The sequence below is a fragment of the Oncorhynchus nerka genome, linkage group LG21 (genome assembly GCF_034236695.1).
Source record: "Oncorhynchus nerka isolate Pitt River linkage group LG21, Oner_Uvic_2.0, whole genome shotgun sequence".
In the NCBI taxonomy this organism is placed as follows: Eukaryota; Metazoa; Chordata; class Actinopteri; order Salmoniformes; family Salmonidae; genus Oncorhynchus; species Oncorhynchus nerka.
In genome coordinates, this window is record NC_088416.1 from 28,385,353 (window position 1) to 28,407,359 (window position 22,007).

Sequence of the window (22,007 nt, forward strand, 5' to 3'; positions counted from 1 at the left end):
ACTGCTAGCTAGCTAGCCAGCTAGCCCCTGAATCAACAACGCAGCCAGCTATTTGTCGTCCTTAACGTAGGAGACACTGCTAGCTAGCTAACAGCTAGCCAACGTCTACCGATTAGAACTCAACAACCCGGTCGCATTCCGCCTCGCTCCACAGGTAGTATCACATTTTCATTTCATTTCATTACAGTACAACGGTTTGATTTGTTTGATCGTAGCTAGCTACATAGCTAGCTACATAGCCGTCTCTGTATCAAAGATAATTGTGTAGTCTAGAGCGATTTTCTAGGTTACCTAGCCAGCTATTGTCGTTCTTTTAACGCAACGTAACGTAATCAACAACGCAGCCACTGCCAGCTAGCCTACAAAGTCAACAACGCAGCCACTGCCACCTAGCCTACTTCAGCAGTACTGTATCATTTTTAATCATTTTAGTCAATAAGATTCTTGCTACGTAAGCTCAACTTTCTGAACATTCGAGACGTGTAGTCCACTTGTCATTCCAATCTCCTTTGCATTAGCGTAGCCTCTTCTGTAGCCTGTCAACTATGTGTCTGTCTATCCCTGTTCTCTCCTCTCTGCACAGACCATACAAACGCTCCACACCGCGTGGCCGCGGCCACCCTAATCTGGTGGTCCCAGCGCGCACGACCCACGTGGAGTTCCAGGTCTCCGGTAGCCTCTGGAACTGCCGATCTGCGGCCAACAAGGCAGAGTTCATCTCAGCCTATGCCTCCCTCCAGTCCCTCGACTTCTTGGCACTGACGGAAACATGGATCACCACAGATAACACTGCTACTCCTACTGCTCTCTCTTCGTCCGCCCACGTGTTCTCGCACACCCCGAGAGCTTTTGGTCAGCGGGGTGGTGGCACCGGGATCCTCATCTCTCCCAAGTGGTCATTCTCTCTTTCTCCCCTTACCCATCTGTCTATCGCCTCCTTTGAATTCCATGCTGTCACAGTTACCAGCCCTTTCAAGCTTAACATCCTTATCATTTATCGCCCTCCAGTTTCCCTCGGAGAGTTCATCAATGAGCTTGATGCCTTGATAAGCTCCTTTCCTGAGGACGGCTCACCTCTCACAGTTCTGGGCGACTTTAACCTCCCCACGTCTACCTTTGACTCATTCCTCTCTGCCTCCTTCTTTCCACTCCTCTCCTCTTTTGACCTCTCCCTCTCACCTTCCCCCCTACTCACAAGGCAGGCAATACGCTCGACCTCATCTTTACTAGATGCTGTTCTTCCACTAACCTCATTGCAACTCCCCTCCAAGTCTCCGACCACTACCTTGTATCCTTTTCCCTCTCGCTCTCATCCAACACTTCCCACACTGCCCCTACTCGGATGGTATCGCGCCGTCCCAACCTTCGCTCTCTCTCCCCCGCTACTCTCTCCTCTTCCATCCTATCATCTCTTCCCTCTGCTCAAACCTTCTCCAACCTATCTCCTGATTCTGCCTCCTCAACCCTCCTCTCCTCCCTTTCTGCATCCTTTGACTCTCTATGTCCCCTATCCTCCAGGCCGGCTCGGTCCTCCCTCCCGCTCCGTGGCTCGACGACTCATTGCGAGCTCACAGAACAGGGCTCCGGGCAGCCGAGCGGAAATGGAGAAAAACTCGCCTCCCTGCGGACCTGGCATCCTTTCACTCCCTCCTCTCTACATTTTCCTCTTCTGTCGCTGCTGCTAAAGCCACTTTCTACCACTCTAAATTCCAAGCATCTGCCTCTAACCCTAGGAAGCTCTTTGCCACCTTCTCCTCCCTCCTGAATCCCCCTCCCCCCTCCTCCCTCTCTGCAGATGACTTCGTCAACCATTTTGAAAAGAAGGTCGACGACATCCGATCCTCGTTTGCTAAGTCAAACGACACCGCTGGTTCTGCTCACACTGCCCTACCCTGTGCTCTGACCTCTTTCTCCCCTCTCTCTCCAGATGAAATCTCGCGTCTTGTGACGGCCGGCCGCCCAACAACCTGCCCGCTTGACCCTATCCCCTCCTCTCTTCTCCAGACCATTTCCGGAGACCTTCTCCCTTACCTCACCTCGCTCATCAACTCATCCCTGACCGCTGGCTACGTCCCTTCCGTCTTCAAGAGAGCGAGAGTTGCACCCTTCTGAAAAAACCTACACTCGATCCCTCCGATGTCAACAACTACAGACCAGTATCCCTTCTTTCTTTTCTCTCCAAAACCCTTGAACGTGCCGTCCTTGGCCAGCTCTCCCGCTATCTCTCTCAGAATGACCTTCTTGATCCAAATCAGTCAGGTTTCAAGACTAGTCATTCAACTGAGACTGCTCTTCTCTGTATCACGGAGGCGCTCCGCACTGCTAAAGCTAACTCTCTCTCCTCTGCTCTCATCCTTCTAGACCTATCGGCTGCCTTCGATACTGTGAACCATCAGATCCTCCTCTCCACCCTCTCCGAGTTGGGCATCTCCGGTGCGGCCCATGCTTGGATTGCGTCCCTACCTGACAGGTCGCTCCTACCAGGTGGCGTGGCGAGAATCCGTCTCCTCACCACGTGCTCTCACCACTGGTGTCCCCAGGGCTCTGTTCTAGGCCCTCTCCTATTCTCGCTATACACCAAGTCACTTGGCTCTGTCATAACCTCACATGGTCTCTCCTATCATTGCTATGCAGACGACACACAATTAATCTTCTCCTTTCCCCCTTCTGATGACCAGGTGGCGAATCGCATCTCTGCATGTCTGGCAGACATATCAGTGTGGATGACGGATCACCACCTCAAGCTGAACCTCGGCAAGACGGAGCTGCTCTTCCTCCCGGGAAGGACTGCCCGTTCCATGATCTCGCCATCACGGTTGACAACTCCACTGTGTCCTCCTCCCAGAGCGCTAAGAACCTTGGCGTGATCCTGGACAACACCCTGTCGTTCTCAACTAACATCAAGGCGGTGGCCCGTTCCTGTAGGTTCATGCTCTACAACATCCGCAGAGTACGACCCTGCCTCACACAGGAAGCGGCGCAGGTCCTAATCCAGGCACTTGTCATCTCCCGTCTGGATTACTGCAACTCGCTGTTGGCTGGGCTCCCTGCCTGTGCCATTAAACCCTACAACTCATCCAGAACGCCGCAGCCCGTCTGGTGTTCAACCTTCCCAAGTTCTCTCACGTCACCCCGCTCCTCCGCTCTCTCCACTGGCTTCCAGTTGAAGCTCGCATCCGCTACAAGACCATGGTGCTTGCCTACGGAGCTGTGAGGGGAACGGCACCTCAGTACCTCCAGGCTCTGATCAGGCCCTACACCCAAACAAGGGCACTGCGTTCATCCACCTCTGGCCTGCTCGCCTCCCTACCACTGAGGAAGTACAGTTCCCGCTCAGCCCAGTCAAAACTGTTCACTGCTCTGGCCCCCCAATGGTGGAACAAACTCCCTCACGACGCCAGGACAGCGGAGTCAATCACCACCTTCCGGAGACACCTGAAACCCCACCTCTTTAAGGAATACCTAGGATAGGATAAAGTAATCCTTCTCACCCCCCTTAAAAGATTTAGATGCACTATTGTAAAGTGGCTGCTCCACTGGATGTCATAAGGTGAATGCACCAATTTGTATGTCGCTCTGAGACAAATGGTATATGTGCAGTTAGTTACTGTGTATCACTGTATCACATGATCATCTTGACTCATCTGAGAAAAACAATTATTACAGTATGGACTTACAGTATGGACCTATAAGCCAACAGCTGACGTGTTTGTGCTCAGTCTTTGTACTGTCTGGGCCAGTGCATTCATGTCCCCTTATCTGGGGTAAATACAACCACAGCCTGAGTCAACAGGAACTCCTTTTTCTCACTATGTACTTGTCAGATGTCGCCTTGTATGTATTCTCCCTGTCAATGTGTCAAATAAGCAAAAGATTTGTTAAACAATAAATACCATTTTTTTAAATGAGGATGCATTTTGTACACATTCCATAAGTACAAGGGATACATGATTTATCAACGAAATGATAAACATCAATAATATTGACAATGACAAAGCTTTTCATTTTTGACAGTGTTTGTCCCCGGTCCTATGCATTTGGCTGATGATTGTCCCCTATTGCCTAGTCTTTGTAAGCTAGTGGATTCTCTCTCTGTCTTCTCTCCCATATACCCCTATCCCTCATCTTCTTATTTATCTCTACAAATCTTTGAAAAGCTTCCCCTCTCTGTCTCAACCATTTTCTCCTATTTTTCTCTTTCACTGCCTAGCTGTGTCTCTCTATCTCGGAGCCTGCACCACATTGCTCTGTTCCTCTCCTCCTTTTCCTCCTTTTCTCTCTCTCTCCCTCTACCTCTCCTATCTTATCTCTCAATCGCCTCTGCTTCCTTCCTCTCCCTCCTTGTCCCTCTCTCCCCCTCAATATCTATCTCCTTCTCTGTCTCTGCTTCTCCATTCTCGCACTCCCTCACTCCCTTCTCTCACTCTCTCTGTCTCTCTGTCTCCCTGTCTCTCTCCCTCGGTCTCTCTCTCTCTCCTTTGTCTCTCTCTCTCTACATGTAATTGCAGCCTACTACAGAGCTCTTGTACTCCTCCACAACAGCCCCTTTGTTTGTCACACCTGGGGGGAGGGAATCCACAGGTCTGTCATCCACTCGCCTGTCTGTCTCCTTCTCTCCATCCCACATGGCCACACACTATCTTCATTGTCTTCCACTGTAGCATCTCAGGCTCGCAAGGCCCAATTATCACAGTCTTTCGTATATGCACCCGAGCGACCCAAATTAACGGCCCTGTAATTATGTTGTTAGTGTAGTGTGCTCGGTGTCGAGGTGTTCTTTGTGTTTGTGGTTTGCATTAGAATGTGATGAGGAAGAAGCTCTATTGATGGATCTCAGTCTCAGATCTGTATATTTATAATGAAGAGGACCCAAATTGGAGCTGTGTGTGTGTGTGTGTGTGTGTGTGTGTGTGTGTGTGTGTGTGTGTGTGTGTGTGTGTGTGTGTGTGTGTGTGTGTGTGTGTGTGTGTGTGTGTGTGTGTGTGTGTGTGTGTGTGTGTGTGTGTGTGTGTGTGTGTGTGTGTGAGAGAGAAAGAGAGCCAGAGCAATAGGAACACAGACAAACTTGTTTTGTGGTGCTGTCAGATACTGTCTCAGCAGGAACACACTTTTCTCTCCACAGAGTCCCCTTGCCTCTCGGGTCTCATCATCTCCTTTCCTCTCTCACAGGCATTGGCCCTATTCCCCACTGGGAGAGTATTATTGTTCTTAAGCTAGCTAGCACCCTCTCCTTCTGTGACTGTTTGCTTAATTCTGGACAGACTCCAAAACGACAGAATTTTTGGGAAAATTCTCAAAATATACAGCGTATATTCCAATTAGCCTGTTCAACAGCAAGAAGATACCTCTAGAGGCAGTATGCCAATCTTTCACTTGTCAAGGACACCATGTGAGCACCAATGCTACATGCAGGCGGGTTGACCTGAGCTTTATTTAGAGCAGGTCTGTCTGCAGCCAACCTGGGCTCCTTTTCTTCTGACATACTGAGCTTCTGACGTCACAGAGCTAAACCCTACACACCACCACAGGTCACCTGGGTCCCCACCCGAAGGCTGGCACCTGATAGGAGGAAAACACAGAGCCGGAAGGACAAGGACAGGAATGGCTCAAGGGACACACGTCATAGAGACACTGTGTAGGAGTCAATTAAGAATGTACATTGTCATGGAAGGAAAAACATGACTGGAGCCTGGGGAGTTGGGGCTGAGCTATATATTTAGAGCCCATCGGAATTTGATTGATGCACAATAGACCATGGGTCAAGGCGTTTTTCCAATATGTCGTATTTTTAACAAATACAGATCTTAATGTTTCCTTAATTTTTTATTGATTTATTTATATTATTATTAGGGGTGCCCCCGCCCTCCAATTGACCACTCACTCTACTCCCTTCTTGACCCTTCTTGACCCCTTCTAACAAGTCTCTGCAGAAAGAGTCACTCATCACTTTCTGCACTGCTCAGTGCAGTTCCAAGCCTCTGGCATGACAAGTCTGATTAAAGGCTCTGAGTTCCGACTCCGTCTCAGCCATGACAGAGCTCAAAGGATCACGCCACAGTCAGGCCACATACAGATCCCCCACTCCACAATTAGCCAATGGAGGGAGGGAGAGAGAAACGGGCAGATTAAATGCTGGGGGGACAGCCAGGGGTAATTATAGCTAATACTGCAATAAGGGAGCAACCGCCAAGAGAATGAAATACGGAGGGAGTGGAAGGGAATGTCTTTTTTTGGAAGGTGGCGATGGGTGCCTGGGAGAGTTGAACTGATTTGACCCTAGGGAGTACGAGGAAGATAAAGTTTGTGGTGTATGCTCACAGTCACAGTTGAACCATTGCTAATCCTATTGATTTAGTTTAAACTCACCACAAGTCCATATCCAACATTTAAAACTGATTGTTACAATGCACATTTTTTGGGCTCCTGCTTATCAACTGGCATATCTGTGCAAATGTTCATGGTACATAGTACCTCATTATCATTCTGAACTATTATGTTATTCATGTGCTCCAGTTAATCTATAACGTTTTTCCCTTTTATGGAAACCTGCATTTAAGTTACACATCAACAACGGGAGCTTGTTAGAAGTTCCAGCGGAGAGAGAAAAACATTTACGTCATTTCTATCTTTGATATCATCATGGTCCATTTAAAAGTCATCTGATTTGCATGTCTCCTGCCTGTCTGTCTCAGTGACAGACTGTCCTCTTCCTCTGTGCCACCACAAACCACAGTCGCTGGTCTGCCTGAACACCCAAGCAAACACATAATTGTATGTTGATGATATGACTTCCTGTGGAAGATGGTACACTCAACGCAACATACAACACGGTCAATTACATGTTTTCCAACTGATCCTTGACAAACAACTAGGACTACGTAATATTTAAAAAATGTAACCTTTATTTAACTGGGCAAGTCAGTTAAGAATAAATGATTATTTACAATGACAGCCTATCCTGGGCCAATTGTGCCCTGCCCTATGGTACTCCCAATCACAGCCAGATGTGTTACATTCTGGATTTGAACCAAGGACTTGCACTGTGATGCAGTGCCTTAGACCACTGCGCCACTCAGGAGCTTAAGGCTGTGCATTTTTTCGCATTGGATATTCAACCTCATAACCTTTTAAAATCATATTTGACACACAAAATGTTTACCGCCCTCACAAAAATGTCCTATTTTCAGTTAAGGGGTCTTCCCATGTCAGACCTGGTTGCCACAGTAACAGTTTGGTTTCCCTTGGTGATTACAACATCTATTATCTACCTGGAGAGGTAGCTCTCCCAGTCTAAATAGTTGGAAATTAGGTTTATTTTTTTGCGGCTGTGTCAGGGTCGAGGGTTAAGAGGCACATATGGTGTACTCCTTTCCCTCAGTAAATGCAAGCTTTTGAAGATTGCCACCAAAAATGTTAGTAGACACTACTGTATAGAGAAAGAACCAAGAACAGGTTGAGGGTATAGTTTTTCAATATCGTTTATGGTTTTTTGGAGACAAGCCGTAAGCAGTTGACCAGTTGACTAACCAGCTTATCACGCAAACACTTTTAACTTGAAATTGCTTTCTCCAGGGTCGTCTTCTAGGGACATTTTGATCTTGAAAGGCGTGGTATGAAATGGAGACCACATGAGAAGTAATGAGGAGCACTTATGGGCCATTGTCATTGGCAAAGACAGGGTCAGGGTTAGGGTGAATCCCCTGCGGTCGAGCGTGTGCCTTTTGTAAGCTCAAGGTCGAGGCTTGTCTTTGTGTCTCTTTGTTTTGGGTTTCCATCATCCATGCCTGACCCCCTCCCCTCCCCTCCCTGAACCCCCCCCCCTCTCCATAACCCCCATATCTTCTGTTCTCCACTCTCATCAGATATGCAGGAGGCTCAGCTCCCTACAACCCCCCCATCCCTCCAACTACTGCGATGGCACACCCTCCCAATGCCTTCTGGGATTTCCAGTCCCATATGCCCGCAATATCAGCTGTGTTTGAACCTCTCAAGCAGACCAGTCTTATATCTCTGTGTGAAGGGCAGTCAAGCATATTAAAGGCCCAATGCAGCCGTTTTTTAAAAAATCTCAAAATCAGATCATTTCTAGGGAACAACTAATAACTTACTGTAATAGTTTTCCATTAAAATGGTCAGAAAGAATTAAAAATGGCTTCAGATCCGCTTTAGCCAACATCCGTAAAGAAGTTGTTTTGATGGTATCAGAGGTGGAACTGCATTATGTCTGTCAAATCCACAAACGACTCCTGGCATTACAAAATGGACGTTGCCATTGGCTGCACGGAGTCGCATTAACAGAAACCCCATGCAGCCTTTTTTACAAGTTACAACACTGTGAGATGTAATCTACATCTCAACTAGGATGATAGAAATCCTTATTATTTTAGTTGATCGATTTTTCAATTTGAGCGTAATTATTTCTATATAGCCTGCACTTTCTTGTTCTGAATATGTGGGCATGGCTTCATGACAATGATCGCAAGAGCAGCTGCTCACAGATTGAATGGCTACAATCCAGTTCTACCGCCATTTCACCTCTGACACCACCAAACCATCCTCTCAGGGCCGGTCCCAGGCATAAGCGACATAAGTGGTCGTTTAGGGCTCCAGGCCGCTAGGGGGCCCCCAACCCAAACCATGTTTTCTTAGGAACTCAGTGGGGGCCTAAACTTACTGTTCAGAATTAGAACAGTAGTATACACAAGTTGCAAGTTCGAAATTTGGTTGTGCATCAGATTTTTTTGTTTTGTTATGTCAGTCACCGACAGTCACTCAATTAATGATCTCTGCCGCATGGTAAAATGTGTAGAATTTCAAGAAAATTCACTTTAAAACATATAAAATTTAAAAAATCACGGTCAAGAGGGGGGGCCACTAAAATGTTTTTAGGTGGGGGGTGTCGCTTAGAGCTCCCAAAAGGCTAGACCCGGCCCCCTGTCCTCTATGTGGGTGTCTGCTATTGCTAGTTAACACTTGATCTGATCGAATCTAGGCATATTTTTCGTAAGCAACGAAATTTGAGGTTTGGAACTCTCTTCGTTTTTGGTCTAAATTAAGTTATGATGTCACCAGGCAAGCAAAAAACTCCACCCTGATAGATTGCATTTTCAACCAGCAACTATCAGGAAATAACACGGATCAAATTTCTTCACACTTTTACAGTGTTAGTTTCATCAACTGTTGTACAATATGATACAAAAAAACAGGAAAACAGAATTTCTACTTCACTGGGCCTTTAAATAGTGATTGAATAATGCCCTGTGATTAGCCTATGCTGTTTGAAACTCACAAAGGGAAAATTTAATTCATGTCCGGGGATAAATATTTGGTCTTCAAATGTATTTTTTATTGCCAGACATATTGTGGTGGTTCTAAGGAATGCAAAACCTCTGAATTTAATCTCAAGTTCTAGCAGACAGTTCTAGCAGATTTTCAGATTGCTGAAAGTTCAGAATCACTAATGCATTTCCCTCACATATTCCTAAAATGAACATAGCTATTTCTCTTCGATCAAAACATTATTTACCCCTTGATGGACATTAATTTGGCCATCATTAGGGCATCAAATTTGTTCAGAAGCTAAGATTGTACGTCCAGGCATAAATAGCACCTTCTGTATATTGTGTATTGTATTGTTTTCTATTGTCATTACTGATGTAGGATCTTAATTTGAGACAGTTTGCTACAGCAAGAAAACAATCCTGCAGCAACAGGAATTGTGAGTCATTATGTGGATTAGAATTAATGTAACATTTCTGTAGGCGTTGATACATTTTTCGTTAGGACAAATCAAGTCTGACATTTTAAAGTGGAAATGACAAACTTTAGAAGCCTTTTAAAACCTCAAATACACTACAGGGAAATTTTTCAGCAACAAAAGAGTGATCAAATGAAGATCCTACATCTGTATGTATGTTTGCTGGCCAGGAATCGCAGTCTTCTTACAACACTAATATTATGTGCATCATATTGAATCACATGGGTGCTTTCGTTTTTGTTTGATTGGATGTCCCAGTAGGACACAGGCCTATTGTTTACCTGTCCTTGAGTCATGAACTCAATACCGGAACAAACTGGAGTTAGTAGAGCTATTGTTTTAGATAAGAAAGCTCTGTAAAAACACAAAGATCAGAAAATAGGGCCAGTCAACACTAAAAATACCCATCTCCCATTCGCACACATCCGTTTTTACAGTCTACCAACTATATGTGTTGCTGTGTTGTGTTGTGTCTTCCTCCGAGGGACAGTAGAGGGGGATTCTGGGCCGGGGAAGCAGTTCTGACAGATGAACTCAACAGCCACATGTGAACGGGGCTTTAGGAAACAAGGGAGGGATCTGTGTGGGAGGTGTGTGGGTATGAGGGCCTCTCAGTGGAGTGACATGGGTTTTTAGCTATGAGACATACTATGACATACTCTTACAGTCAACCGGCTCTCAAACTCCCTTTCAAGATGTGCACAGCAGGTTTTTGTTTGTAGGGAATGTGCAGTACAGCAACCCTGTGGTTATGATAAATTATTATTACCTTTTTCCTTATGAAAGCAAAATCACTTAAAACCTCTTAACTCATACATCGCAAGAGACCATTTCCTTTCAGTCAGATGGAATGTTCTTGTCACTACATTTAGCTCTCTACAAAACATTGCCTATAGACATGACAGGCAAACTGAATAATATAGCTTCAAAAATGTGGGAAACTGCAGTGGTCTATCTCAAATGTACCCCTGTTGTCCAGTGCAGTGGTAAGATAACGAAAGGTGTTAACCATCTACCACAGTCCCCAGGTCTCTTACCAAGTGTCTGGTAAAAACCTTTCTCCTGCGTAGGCTACTGTATGTCACCAGCGACTAAAACAATAACACTGCTGCAACTGTCCAAAGAAAACAAGTCCACAAGTCCCATCCTGCCTGGTCCACCATGGCTATATTTAGACAGTCTGTTTAATGGATCTCAGCGAGACAGATCCTAGAGCAACATCAGGACTGATAATCAGGGCCTTGGCGGCTGGCGCTGGCTGGCTGGCTGGGGAGTGCGTTTGTTTACAGGGGAATGAGGGGATTGGAGGCAGTTAAACAGGTATAAAAACTCTATAATGATCCCAGAGCAACCATAACACAGCCAAGTAAAAGTAATATATGCAAGCATTTCAGAGAGAGTTAACAGAAAGTTCAAGATGTTACTAGGAACCTTTGCTCAATCTATGTTCTATATGCCCAGATTTAGAATGTCACGTTATGCCAATTGGAAACCATGTGTAAGATGCACAGGAATGTTACTTAATAACTAACCTAACGTTAGCTTAGCATAAAAGAGCCTAAAACCTGCCTGACTAGCCTCTCTGCAAGCTTAGGACCCTGGGACTGAACACAACTGGAAATCATAGATGATCGTATGCTATCCATTTGTTGTTTGTATGCTGTTCTTTGTATGACATTTTAATATTTGATTATTAACCAATGATATTAGGCCACTCTTGGCCATGATTACAGACACCTGTGTCTTTTGACACTATATATACGAGTCATCCCGCAGTGTTTGTGATTATACCCTGATGAAGACAGCTTGGCTGTCGAAACGTTGGTATTACATTTTTGCATCTGAGCTCTTAGAGTGTGCGGCTCTCTTTTATTTTCAAGTTTCTACTCCGCTAGCCAGCACCTCTTCTTAATAGGTGTGCGTTTCTTTTTCTTCAACATCACCTCCACTGTCACGTTCTGACCTTTATTTCCTTTGTTTTGTCATTATTTAGTATGGTCAGGGCGTGAGTTGGGGTGGGCAGTCTATGTTTGTTTTTCTATGATTTGGGGATTTCTATGTTTCGGCCTAGTGTGGTTCTCAATCAGAGGCAGGTGTCATTAGTTGTATCTGATTGAGAATCATACTTAGGTAGCCTGGGTGGGTGTTTGTTTCCGTGTCTGTGTTGTTCACCACACGGTACTGTTTTGGGTTTCGTTCGTGCCATGTTTTTTGTATTCAGTTGTTCATGTGTAGTATTTCTTATTAAAAGAACCATGGACACTTACCACGCCGCATATTGGTCCTCCAATCCTTCTCGCCTCTCCTCTTCGGAAGAAGAGGAGGAAATCCCTTACATCCACCATGCTGAACCTCAACACTAGGGCCCCACAGGGGTGTGTGTTTAGTCCCCTCCTGTACCTCCTCTTCACACCCCAAACACCATCATTTTGCTTAGGACACGGCGGTGGTAGGCTTGTTCACCGGCGACGATAAGAGGTCAGTGTTTTCCTCAACTTATTTAGGCTTGCCATAACAAAGGGGTTGAATACTTACTGACTCAAAACATTTAAGCTTTTTATTTTTTTCTTAATTTTATTAACATTTCTAAAAACATAATTCCACCTTGACATTATGGGGTTCAGGCTGTAACACAACAAAATGTGGAAAAAGTCAAGGGGTGTGAATACTTTCTGAAGGCACTGTAGCTTCTTTCTCATGTTCTTCATCTCTTGTGTTTTTGTTCTACCTTATGTTATTTTTAGTGCTACATTGATATTGATCACTGCATTGTTGGGTTTGGAGCTTGCAAGAAGGGCATTACACTGTACTTGTGCACCTGCTCTTACTGTAAAAGTTGAAACTTGCAGGGAGCAGCTGTGGATACAGAGGAATGACAGAAATGCCGGTTGAACCAGGTTGTATTTGTGGTGAGTCAACATGGGGAGGAGAAAACAAACAATAGTAACACAGTTTGTAGGGTTCCTTTAAGAAAACAATGGTATCATCAACGTTGTGAAATACAATTTAGGTGAGATTGTAGACTGCCTTGTGTTGTCATGGAAGTGTGTGTGTGTGTGACAATCCTTATTTAGATAGAGATTGGGCTGAGGGACTAGGGCTCCTATTCAACTATCACACATATTTTTACCAAACACACAGTCTTGGAATGTCAGCAATTGTCTTTTATTTATTACATATTTTATTTAACCAGGTAAGTTGACTGAGAACATATTCTCATTTAAAGCGATGACCTGGGGAATAGTTACAGGAGAGAGGAGGTGGGATGAATGAGCCAATTGGAAGCTGGGGATGATAAGGTGGCCATGATGATATGAGGGCCAGATTGGCAATTTAGCCAGGACACCGGGGTTAACACCGTTACTCTTATGATAAGTTGCATGGGATCTTTAGTGACCAAAGAGAGTCAGGACACCCGACCAGATGGGCACAGTGGCCAAAAACAGATTGATAACATATTTCCAATGTTACAGAAATGGATGTCACCAAATCTTTTTTTCTGATGTGACTGGTGACCTACATCCTTTTTCAAATATGTACTTAATCACCTTTCAGATAAAAACATTCCACAGCACTTACCTACCTCCACCAATTGCACCCACCTGAGTGATGCAACTTTAGTTTTGCTGTTATAGAGAGAAGGAACCCGTATGGCATCTCACAACAGGGGGATCTTGTTCGTCAGGTCTGTGACCTGTCTGTGCTGTGTATCATGAACAGTCCTAACTGTACCAGGCTACACAGCAGTGAATTCTCAAGTCATGACCACACCTAGTTAACAAACATTCTCAACATACCAAGTGACACCATGGCATTGTGAATAGGAAATTAGGTCACTAAAGTTTACGAGCTAGCCCTTTAGATCCAAGATGGCGTAGCAGTAGTTGTCCTGTCGTATCGTCTCTCTGTAAATATCGTCTCTTTTTCGTTTTAGATATTTTTTTGATATTTTTTTCTTCGCATATCCTTAAAAACATTTTGCTAAACCTAAGCTTCCAAATACTCTTCTGCAACCCGCCAATGTAGCTACTTTCCTAAAGTAGTTATATTTACTTCGGAACCGGACTCTCTCAACTGAAGCTAGCCAGCTAACTACCAGCTATGCTAGCGGTCATCAACTAACCAGAGCATAACGGACCTAATTATTTTTTTTTTTACCCCCGGATTCCCACCACAAACAGAACATTCTTCAGCTGGATCCTCGCAACTAGCTATCGAGCGAAACAGCAACCCTGGTTGATTACTCCTGGCTAGCGTTTCCACCCACGTAGCTTGAAGCTAGCCCGGCCAGAGCTCCTAGCATACTCCTGGGCTACAATACCTTGACTACGACCGGTCTATCGATATCACTGCATGAAGAGGAATAAACAGACTCACCCCATCGCGACGTCCTCCAAAGGCTAACTCTCTAGCCCTCGCTATCTCCTTGCTTGCTAGTTCGGCACGCTAACTGCTAGCTTGTTTAGCCCAGGTCCGCTAACTACTACCTTGTTTACCCCGGCCTGCTAATCTGTTAGCTTGTTAGCACAGGCCTGCTAACCGTCCCGCCGCGTCCCAAAAACGCAGTGGCCCATATGTACTCTATCTCTTCCCGATTTAAAAAAAAATTTGTTTATACCTTCCGGAAACTTGCCTCACCCAATGTGATACGGAATCGCTATTATCTTTATTTTCAGAACACACTCAAGAACCTCCAGAAGCTAACCAGCTAGCTAGCTACAAGCTATTTAGTCATTGTTAGTTTTCTTAACCTGGATAACACTCGCCAGCCCAGCCCCCCCTGCCCCATCCACCGCTGCCCCCTGGACTCTGATCACTTGGCTACATAGCTGATGCACGCTGGACTGTCCATTAATCAAGGTACTCCATTCTGCTTGTTTGTTTTATCTGTCGGCCGAGTTGCCTAGTCAATGCCATCTCACCTGCTGTTGTTATGCTAGCTGATTAGCTGTTGTCTCACCCACTGTTTTAGCTAGCTTTCCCAATTCAACACCTGTGTTCACTGTATGCATCGTTGTATGTCTCTCTCAAATGTCAATATGCCTTGTATACTATTGCTCAGGTTAGTTATCATTGTTTTAGTTCACAATGGAGCCCCTAGTCCTATTCCTCACACCCCTGATACCTCCTTTGTCCCACCTCCCACATATGCGGTGACCTCACCCATTACAACCAGCATGTCCAGAGATAAAACCTCTCTCATCATCACCCAGTGCCTGGGCTTACCTCTGCAGTACCCGCACCCCACCATACCCCTGTCTGTGCATTATGCCCTGAATATATTCTACCATGCCCAGAAACCTGCTCCTCTTATTCTCTGTCCCCAACGCTCTAGGCGACCAGTTTTGATAGCCCTTAGCCGCACCCTCATACTACTCCTTCTCTGTTCCGCGGGTGATATGGAGGCAAACCTGGGCCCTGCATGTCCCCAGGCACCCTCATTTGTTGACTTCTGTGATCGAAAAAGCCTTGGTTTCATGCATGTCAACATTAGAAGCCTCCTCCCTAAGTTTGTTTTACTCACTGTCTTAGCACACTCTGCTAACCCTGATGTCCTTGCCGTGTCTGAATCCTGGCTCAGGAAGGCCACAAAAAATTCAGAGATTTCCATACCCAACTATAACATCTTCCGTCAAGATAGAACTGCCAAAGGGGGAGGAGTCGCAGTCTACTGCAGAGATAGCCTGCAAAGTAATGTCATACTTTCCAGGTCCATACCCAAACAGTTCGAACTACTAATTCTGAAAATTACTCTCCCCAGAAATAAGTCTCTCACTGTTGCCGCCTGCTACCGACCCCCCTCAGCTCCCAGCTGTGCCCTGGACACCATTTGTGAATTGATTGCCCCCCATCTAGCTTCTGAGTTTGTTCTGTTAGGTGACCTAAACTGGGATATGCTTAACACCCCGGCAGTCCTACAATCTAAGCTAGATGCCCTCAATCTCACACAAATCATCAAGGAACCCACCAGGTACAACCCTAACTCTGTAAGCAAGGGCACCCTCATAGACGTCATCCTGACCAACTGGCCCTCCAAATACACCTCCGCTGTCTTCAACCAGGATCTCAGCGACCACTGCCTCATTGCCTGTATCCGCTACGGTGCCGCAGTCAAACGACCACCCCTCATCACTGTCAAACGCTCCCTAAAACACTTCTGTGAGCAGGCCTTTCTAATCGACCTGGCCCGGGTATCCTGGAAGGACATTGACCTCATCCCGTCAGTTGAGGATGCCTGGTCATTCTTTAAGAGTAACTTCCTCACCATATTAGATAAGCATGCTCTGTTCAAAAAATGCAGAACTAAGAACAGATACAGCCCTTGGTTCACTCCAGACCTGACTGCCCTCGACCAGCACAAAAACATCCTGTGGCGGACTGCAATAGCATCGAACAGTCCCCGCGATATGCAACTGTTCAGGGAAGTCAGGAACCAATACACGCAGTCAGTCAGGAAAGCTAAGGCCAGCTTCTTCAGGCAGAAGTTTGCATCCTGTAGCTCCAACTCCAAAACGTTCTGGGACACTGTGAAGTCCATGGAGAACAAGAGCACCTCCTCCCAGCTGCCCACTGCACTGAGGCTAGGGAACACGGTCACCACCGACAAATCCATGATTATCGAAAACTTCAACAAGCATTTCTCAACGGCTGGCCATGCCTTCCGCCTGGCTACTCCTACCTCGGCCAACAGCTCCGTCCCCCCCCCCCCCCCGCAGCTCCTCGCCCAAGCCTCTCCAGGTTCTCCTTTACCCAAATCCAGATAGCAGATGTTCTGAAAGAGCTTCAAAACCTGGACCCGTATAAATCAGCTGGGCTTGACAATCTGGACCCTCTATTTCTGAAACTATCCGCCGCCATTGTCGCAACCCCTATTACCAGCCTGTTCAACCTCTCTTTCATATCGTCTGAGATCCCCAAGGATTGAAAGCTGCCGCAGTCATCCCCCTCTTCAAAGGGGGGAGACACCCTGGACCCAAACTGTTACAGACCTATATCCATTCTGTCCTGCCTATCTAAGGTCTTCGAAAGCCAAGTCAACAAACAGGTCACTGACCATCTCGAATCCCACCGTACCTTCTCCGCTATGCAATCTGGTTTCCGAGCCGGTCACGGGTGCACCTCAGCCACACTCAAGGTACTAAACGACATCATAACCGCCATCGATAAAAGACAGTACTGTGCAGCCGTCTTCATCGACCTTGCCAAGGCTTTCGACTCTGTCAATCACCATATTCTTATCGGCAGACTCAGTAGCCTCGGCTTTTCGGATGACTGCCTTGCCTGGTTCACCAATTACTTTGCAGACATAGTTCAGTGTGTCAAATCGGAGGGCATGTTGTCCGGTCCTCTGGCAGTCTCTATGGGGGTGCCACAGGGTTCAATTCTCGGGCCGACTCTTTTCTCTGTGTATATCAATGATGTTGCTCTTGCTGCGGGCGATTCCCTGATCCACCTCTACGCAGACGACACCATTCTATACACTTTCGGCCCGTCATTGGACACTGTGCTATCTAACCTCCAATCGAGCTTCAATGCCATACAACACTCCTTCCGTGGCCCCCAACTGCTCTTAAACGCTAGTAAAACCAAATGCATGCTTTTCAACCGATCGCTGCCTGCACCCGCTTGCCCGACTAGCATCACCACCCTGGATGGTTCCGACCTTGAATATGTGGACACCTATAAGTACCTAGGTGTCTGGCTAGACTGCAAACTCTCCTTCCAGACCCATATCAAACATCTCCAATCGAAAATCAAATCAAGAGTCGGCTTTCTATTCCGCAACAAAGCCTCCTTCACTCACGCTGCCAAGCTTACCCTAGTAAAACTGACTATCCTACCGATCCTCGACTTCGGCGATGTCATCTACAAAATGGCTTCCAACACTCTTCTCAGCAAACTGGATGCAGTTTATCACAGTGCCATCCGTTTTGTCACTAAAGCACCTTATACTACCCACCACTGCGACTTGTATGCTCTAGTCGGCTGGCCCTCGCTACATATTCGTCGCCAGACCCACTGGCTCCAGGTCATCTACAAGGCCATGCTAGGCAAAGCTCCGCCTTATCTCAGCTCACTGGTCACGATGGCAACACCCATCCGTAGCACGCGCTCCAGCAGGTGTATCTCATTGAGCATCCCCAAAGCCAACACCTCATTCGGCCGCCTTTCGTTCCAGTACTCTGCTGCCTGTGACTGGAACGATTTGCAAAATCGCTGAAGTTGGAGACTTTTATCTCCCTCACCAACTTCAAACATCAGCTATCTGAGCAGCTAACCGATCGCTGCAGCTGTACATAATCTATTGGTAAATAGCCCACCCATTTTCACCTACCTCATCATATTTATTTACCTTTCTGCTCTTTTGCACACAAATATCTCTACCTGTACATGATCATCTGATCATTTATCACTCCAGTGTTAATCTGCAATATTGTAATTATTCGCCTACCTCCTCATGCCTTTTGCACACATTGTATATAGACTCCCCTTTTTTTTCTCTACTGTGATATTGACTTGTTAATTGTTTACTCCATGTGTAACTCTGTGTTGTCTGTTCACACTGCTATGCTTTATCTTGGCCAGGTCGCAGTTGCAAATGAGAACCTGTTCTCAACTAGCCTACCTGGTTAAATAAAGGTGAAATAAAATAAAAAATAAAATGATGGCATGAGGCTGTGTAATATCTTATTACGTCTGTCCCAAAACCTAGCATAGCCGGAGTCATGTATAATTAGACAATAACATGTATTCATGAATGTAAAACCATAAGAAGAACGTAAATATAGTTGATACAGCCTATAAAACGCTTCATGAACATCATGCTTGTTTGTTGACTACCAACAACAACTTCAATCTAACAAAGATCCGTGTGCTTCGAAAATGTGAACTCTTCATGACTTTGTAGAAAACAATGAAAGGGTCACTTTTGTTTTCTAAAAGCCTTTGACTACCCAGGAAGGATTAACACAAAATATAAGTCTCCCTGGCATCTGCTTGGCAAATGATTCATCCGAACGTGATCCATCCCCCATGCTGGTTGCTAGTAGCACCACCCACAAGACAGAGAACAAGGATAGGCTTGATGCTGCTGCTGCTTTCATGCCGTGGGTGTTCCCTGGTCTCTCCCGGCCTGGCCCAGATAGACAACAAGCATTAGTTCTGACCTCCTGCTCCAGTTACCCATCTTTTTATTTTTCATCCATCTTATTTCTCAGACTCAAAACATTAAGATTGATAGACAAAGGTGTCTATGTTAGTGGGCTGTTAATGTGTGTGCTTCCTGTTTCAAGAGTTTCTGTGCTTGTCCACTGTTGTACTTCACTCTCTCTCCCTCACCCTCTCTCTCTGTATGTATGTGTGTGTGTGTGTGTGTGTGTGTGTGTGTGTGTGTGTGTATGTTCTGATACTGTATATCCTGATGTACTGTGCTGTGCAATGACATGGCCCCAATCCAGAGGCTCATTGATTCCTAGGCATTCCCAGAATGACAAGCATGGAATCTCCCGAATGGGCATGCAACCCCAGTACCAGCCTCTAATGCAAACAAGTATGAGTGGCAGGCTTGCGTCACTTCAATCATCACCAGTGACCTCATTCACAACAACTGGCTGACCCTGGTTCAGTATCTTAATGTGTGGACTATGGCAGGGAACTGACCCAACTCACACAAACCTGAGCCTGGTTCAGCAGAATATAATGTGTTAATAACTTCTTATGGCTGGGGGCAGTATTGAGTAGCTTGGATGAATAAGGTGCCCAGAGTAAACTGCCTGCTACTCAGTCCCAGTTGCTAATATATGCATAGTATTATTATATTTGGATAGAAAACAATCTGATGTTTTAAAACTGTTTGAATGATGTCTGTGAGTATAACAGAACTCAAATGGCAGGCAAAATCCTGAGAAAAGAAATCCAACCAGGAAGTGAGAAATCGGAGGTTGGTCGTTTTTCAACTCATTCCCTATTGAAGATACAGTGGGATATTGGTCATGTTGGACTTCCTAAGGCTTCCACTAGATGTCAACAGTCTTTAGAACCTTGTTTGATGCTTCTACTGTGAAGTGGGGCCGAATGAGAGGGGAATGAGTCAGAGGTCTGCCAGAATGCCTTGAGCTCGTGACGCTCGTTCACATGAGAGCGAGTACTGTTCCATCGCAATTCTACAGACAAAGGAATTCTCCGGTTGGAACATTAATGAAGATTTATGTTAAAAACATCCTAAAGATTGATTCTATACATCGTTTGACATGTTTCTACGGACTGTAACGGAACTGTTTTACATTTCGTCTGCTCCTAGTGAACATGCTTTGTGAGTTTTGATTTGTTTACCAAACGCGCTAACAAAAGGAGCTTTTTGGTTATAAATGATGGACATTATCGAACAAAACAAACATTTATTGTGGAATTGGGATTCCCGGGAGTGCATTCTGATGAAGATCATCAAAGGTAAGTGAATATTTATAATGTTATTTCTGACTTCTGTTGACTGCACAATATGGCGGATATCTTTTTGGCTTGTTTGGGCTTTAAGCGCCATACTCAGATTATTGCATGGTTTGCTTTTTCTGCAAAGCTTTTTTGAAATCTGACACAGCGGTTGTATTAAGGAGAAGTGTATTTAAAGTTCCATGCATAACACTCGTATTTTCATCAACATTTATAATGAGTAGTTCTGTAAATTGATGTGGCTCTCTGCAAAATCACTGGATGTTTTTGGAACTACTGAAGATAATGCGCCAATGTATACTGAGATTTAAAAAAATATAAATATGAACTTTATCGAACAAAACATACATGTATTGTGTAACATAAAGTCCTATGAGTGTCATCTGATGAAGATCATCAAAGGTTAGTGATTAATTCTATCTCTATTTCTGATTTTTGTGACTCCTCTCTTTGGCTGGAAAAATGGCTGTGTTTTTCTGTGACTTGGCTCTGACCTAACATAATCGTTTGTGGTGCTTACGCCATAAAGCCTATTTGAAATCGGACACTGTGGTGGGGTTAACAAGAAGTGTATCTTTAAAATGGTGTGAAATACTTCTATGTTTGTGGAATTTTAATTATGGGATTTCTGTTGTTTTGAATTTGTCGCCCTGCACTTTCACTGGCTGTTTCCATATCAATCCCGTTTGCGGGATCTCAAACCTAAGAAGTTTTTAAAGCTGGCAGCCAACTCCCTCAGTCATACAGTATAGTAGGAAAACTAGGATTCCAGTAAGAGATTAAGTATAAAAGTGGGCATCTCAAGGGCATTTTTATAACTGCAATGGCTTCCATTTGTCTGTCCGCTGTTAGGTGGATTGAGAAATAGTGGCAGCGGTGGGATTTTCTAGAATTCTCTCTTTTATCCAATTGCACAGAGTATTATTAGAGGAGGTGTTTTACCCTTCCAATCTTTACTAGACCTTGCCACATGAGTACATTTCTGTATGTTTTCTTCTCCCTGTGCCGCATACTGCAGCAAGCCTCCAGTCAAACGGCATATCAGATATCCACAAGCCCTCCTGCTGGAGCCCTGAGTCCTGGTGAAAAGGAGAGAAAAGGAACAGTGATTAACTAGAATCAGACACCAAATGTTCATCGTATCACATTACAATTCATCTACATGAGCACAAAACAGACACTATGTCATAACATCATTTCCTACTGTTTCCCCATCATTGCTGAATCAAGTACAAGCTCATGAATAATATAGCGAAAAATATATACAAATAGTCATTTTAAATCCATAAAATGCTAAACAATACATAATAAAGGGATATATGGTACTACAAGAGACTGCAGACCTTGTTTGATGAAAGAAATGTGATGGTGGACCAATGAGTCAGCTCTTACTAAGAGGCCCAGGGCAAGAAGGAGTAACATGGCTGGCAGATGCAGTGAATCATCATTTATTATGACCGCTGCACTGGGGTGCCCCAGCTACTGCTGCTGCCCACATCTCAGACGAACAAGCTCAAACCAGCAGAGACCATCGTTGGGCATCACAGAGGCGTGGTAAACCAAGTACTTTACTGGCAGTCCACATAACTCACATTATAATGTGCAATATACATGAGACAATAAAACACAGCATTGATTTGTGGTAGAAGAGAATTAAAGCACTGAATTAAGCTCATCACCCAGACCAGATCAGATAATTATCTGTACATCACTTCTAACATGTCTACTACTGTTACTTATCAGTTTATCCGATCTGGGAGGTGTTTCTGTTCTTTTGTGTGTAGAGTGCATTACATAAGTG